At 40.9% G+C, this 4,824-nt stretch overlaps 1 non-coding gene across 1 annotated transcript; it reads left to right on the top strand.

The window, feature by feature from the left end:
- Positions 1-4,125: 4,125 nt before the first annotated feature.
- On the top strand, positions 4,126-4,233 carry LOC148568266 (small nucleolar RNA R71). Its single transcript, XR_015881973.1, has one exon. It is a non-coding gene; the product is annotated as a small nucleolar RNA R71 (small nucleolar RNA).
- The last annotated feature ends 591 nt before the right edge of the window (positions 4,234-4,824 follow it).

Genomic DNA, 4,824 nt, shown 5'->3' with positions numbered 1-4,824 from the left:
CTTGCTTCAAGAATCAATTTTATGATTTTTCAGATTATCAATAACATTTCTCTTTTTTCATTATTCTTTCAAGAGCCAACAATTTTAACATTCATAAACTTCACTATAAAAAATATGCACTGTTCAAGCATTCATTCAGAAAACAAAAAGTATTGCCACCACATCAAAATAGTTGAACTAATTTCAAGATAGAATTCAAAACTCATGTACTTCTTTTTGTTTTTCAGAAAACATTTTTCATTTAAGAAAGGTGAAGGATTCATGGAATCATTCATAGCTTTAAGACATAGACACTAAACACTAATGATCATGTAATAAAGACAAAAAAACATAGACAAAACATAAAGCATAAAAACCAAAAACAGAGAAGAAAATAAACAAGGAGATTAAAGAACGAGTCCGCCTTAGTGACGACGGCTAGTTCTTCCTCTTGAAGATCCTATGGAGTGCTTTAGCTCCTCAATATCTCTTCCTTACCTTTGTTGCTCCTCCCTCATGACTCTTTGGTCCTCTCTGATTTCATGGAGGATAATGGAGTGCTCTTGGTGCTCCATCCTTAGTTGCTCCATGTTGGAACTCAAATCTCCTAAAGAGGTGTTGAGTTGCTCCCAAAAGTTGTGTGGAGGAAAATGCATCCCTTGAGGCATCTCAGGGATTTCTTGATGAGGAATCTCCTCATGCTCTTGTTGAGGTCCATGAGTGGGCTCTCTTGTTTGCTCCATCCTCTTTTTAGTGATGGGTTTGTCCTCTTCAATGAGGATGTCTTCCTCTATGACAATTCCTGATGAATTGCATAGGTTACAGATGAGATGAGGAAAGGCTAACCTTGCCAAAGTGGAGGGCTTGTCAGCCACCTTGTATAATTCTAGAGGTATGATCTCATGAACTTCCACTTCCTCTCCAATCATGATACTATGGATCATGATAGCCTGATCCACAGTTACTTCGGACCGGTTGCTAGTAGGAATGATAGAGTATTAGATGAACTCCAACCATCCCCTAGCCACGGGTTTGAGGTCAGGCTTGCCTTTTGAGTCTCTCTTCCATTGTACTCCTTCCACACAAATGTCTGTGAGGACTTGGTCCAACCTTTGATAAAAGTTGACTCTTCTAGTGAAAGGATGAGAATCTCCTCTCATTATTGGCAAGTTGAATGCCAACCTCATAGTTTCTGGACTGAAATCTAAGTATTTCCCCCGAACCATTGTGAGCCAATTCTTTGGGTTCGGGTTCACACTTTGATCATGGTTCTTAGTGATCCATGTATTAGCATAGAACTCTTGAACCATTAAGATTCCGCCTTGTTGGATGGGGTTGGTGAGAGCTTCCCAACCTCTTCTTCAAACCTCACATCGGATCTCCGGATATTCACTCTTTTTTAGCATGAAGGGGACTTCGGAGATCACCCTTTTCTTGGCCACAATTTCATAGAAGTGGTCTTGATGGACTTTTGAGATGAATTTTTCATTTCCCATGACTCGGAGGTGGAAGCAATTGCCTTTCTTTTCTTCTTTCTAGAGGTTTCTCCGGCCTTAGGTGCCATTAATGGTTATGGAAAATAAAAAGCAGAGCTTTTTCCCATACCAAACTTAAAAGGTTTGCTTGTCCTCGAGCAAAAGAAGAAAGAAAGGAGTAGAAGAAGAAGAAATAGAGGAGATAGAGGGGAGTAGTGAATTCGGCCAAGGGGAGTAAATTGTTTATGATGTGTGAAATTGAAGGTGGTAAGGAGGGGTATTTATAGGGTAAGAGGTAGAGGGAATTCGTGTAAGAGGGGATTGGGTTTGGGAGAGAAATATTTTGAATTTGAATGGTGAGGTGGGTGGGGTTTTATGATGGGTTTTTGGGGAATAGTGGATGGATGTGAGTGGTGAAGAGATTATGGGGTAGAGGTATTGATGTGATTGGTTAAGGGTATTTGGGGAAGAGTGTTATAGAGAGGTATGAAGAGGAGAGAGAGTGAGTTGGGGTAGGTAGAGATCTTGTGGGGTCCACAGATCCTGAGGTGTCAAGGAATTCTGGTCCCTGCACCTTTCTGGCATTTAAACGCCCTCTGTGTGCCATTTCTGACATTTCACGCCATCTCTGCTACTTTTTCTGGTGTTAAACGCCAGTTTGTCTGCCAATTCTGGCGTTTAACGCCAGCCAGACACCAGACACCCTTTTCTGGCGTTAAATGCCAGTCTGTCTGCCAATTCTGGTGTTTAACACCTAGAATGCTGCCAGACTGGGCGTTAAACGCCCATTCTACTATCCTTACTGGTGTTTAAACGCTAGTAAGCCTGTCCTCCAGGGTGTGCTATTTTTGATGCTATTTTTGATTCCGCTTTAATTCTGTAGCTATTTTTGTGACTTCACATGATCATCTACCTAAAGGAAACATAACATGACAATGGAAAACAAATGTCTATAATAAATATAATTAAATAACATTGGGTTGCCTCCCAATAAGCGCTTCTTTAATGTCAATAGCTTGACAGTGAGCTCTTAGAGAGCTTCACAGAGACTCAGAGCTTAATGGTGGCCTCTCAACACCAAAGTTAGAAGTTGAGTGTGGGGTCTCTGTTTGACTCTGTATTGAGAGAAGCTTTTCATGCTTCCTCTCCATGGTTACAGAAGAAGATCCTTGAGCCTTAAACACAAGGTAGTTCTCATTCAATTGAAGGACTAACTCTCCTCTGTCCACATCAATCACAGCCCTTGCTGTGGCTAGGAAGGGTCTTCCAAAGATAATGGATTCATCCTCATCCTTCCCAGTGTCTAGGATTATGAAATCAGCAGGGATGTATAGGCCTTCAACCCTCACTAAGACATCCTCTACAAATCCATAAGCCTGTTTCATTGATTTGTTTGCCATCTCTAGTGAGATTCTTGCAGCTTGTACCTCAAAGATCCCCAGTTTCTCCATTACAGAGAGTGGCATGAGGTTTATACTTGAACCAAGGTCACACAGAGCCTTCTCAAAGGTCATGGTGCCTATGGTGCAAGGAATTAAGAACCTTCCGGGATCCGGTTTCTTCTGAGGTAATTTCTGCTGAACCAAGGCATTCAGTTCATTGATGAGCAATGGGGGTTCATCCTCCCAAGTCTCATTATCAAATAACTTGGCATTTAGCTTCATGATTGCTCCTAGATACTGAGCAACTTGCTCTTCAATAATATCTTCATCTTCTTCAGAGGAAGAATACTCATCAGAGCTCATGAACGGCAACAGTAACTTCAGTGGAATCTCTATGGTCTCTATATGATCCTCAGATTCCTTTGTTTCCTCAATAAGGAACTCCTTAATGGTTAGTGGACGTCTAGCAAGGTCTCCCTCATTAGAAATCACTACCTTTTTACTCCCTCCAGGTTCGGCCACTTTGGATATGGTTATGGCCTTACATTCTCTTTTGGGATTCTCTTCTGTATTGCTTGGGAGAGTACTAGGAGGAGTTTCAGTAACTCTTTTACTCCGCTGACCCACTTGAGCCTCCAAATTTTTGATGGGGACCTTGTTTCAGTCATGAAACTGAGAGTGGTCTTAGATAGATCAGAGACTATGGTTGCTAAGTCAGAGAGGCTCTGCTTAGAATTCTCTGTCTGTTGCTCAGAAGATGATGGGAAAGGCTTGCTATTGCCAAACCTATTTCTCCCACTATTATTATTATTGAAGCCTTGTTGAGGCTTCTATTGATCCTTCCATGAGAAATTTGGATGCTTTCTCCATGAAGGATTATAGGTGTTTCCATAGGATTCTCCCATGTAATTCACCTTTTCCATTGCAGGATTCTCAGGTTCATAAGCTTCTCCTTCAAAGGAGGCTTCTTTAGCACTGCCGGATTCAGCTTGCATTCTAGTCAGATTCTGAGAAATCATATTGACTTGCTGAGTTAATATTTTATTCTGAGCCAATATTGCATTCTGAATATCAATCTCAAGAACTCCTTTCTTCTAAGTCATCCCATTATTCACAGGATTTCTTTCAGAAGTATACATGAACTGGTTATTTGCAACCATTTCAATGAGTTCCTAGGCTTCTGCAGGTGTTTTCATCAGATGAAGAGATCCACCAGCAGAGTGGTCCAATGACATCTTGGACAATTTAGACAGACCATCATAGAATATACATAAGATGCTCCATTCTGAAAGCATGTCAGAAGGACACCTTCTAATGAATTGCTTGTATCTTTCCCAAGCTTCATAGAGGGATTCACCTTCCTTCTGTCTGAAGGTTTGGACTTCCACTCTAAGCTTGCTCAACTTTTGAGGTGGAAAAAATTTGGCCAAGAAAGCATTGACTAACTTTTCCCAAGAGTTCAGGCTTTCTTTAGGTTGTGAGTCCAACCATATCCTAGCTCTATCTCTTACAGCAAAGGGGAAAAGTATAAGTCTGTAGACCTCGGGATTAACCCTATTGGTCTTAACAGTGTCACAGATTTGCAAGGATTCAGCTAAGAACTGATGAAGATCTTCCAATGGAAGTCCATGAAACTTGCAATTCTGCTGCATTAGAGAAACTAATTGAGGCTTGGTGCGCGGAAATCGTGACGGTTCATTCCTTGGTAACGGCGCTAAAAACTTAATACGCACGTTCATAATCTTAGTTCTTTGTCACAACTTCGCACAACTAACCAGCAAGTGCACTGGGTCGTCCAAGTAATAAACCTTACGTGAGTAAGGGTCGATCCCACGGAGATTGTCGGCTTGAAGTAAGCTATGGTCACCTTGTAAATCTCAGTCAGGCGGATTCAATTGATTATGGAGATTTAATAATTAAAAGATAAATAAAACATAAATTAAAGATAGAGATACTTATGTAATTCATTGGTGAGAATTTCAGATAAG

Source organism: Arachis ipaensis, chromosome B4, assembly GCF_059453495.1.
Source record: "Arachis ipaensis isolate K30076 ecotype BB chromosome B4, ASM5945349v1, whole genome shotgun sequence".
NCBI classification, from domain to species: domain Eukaryota; kingdom Viridiplantae; phylum Streptophyta; class Magnoliopsida; order Fabales; family Fabaceae; genus Arachis; species Arachis ipaensis.
This window is presented reverse-complemented; position numbering and strand designations above follow the sequence as displayed.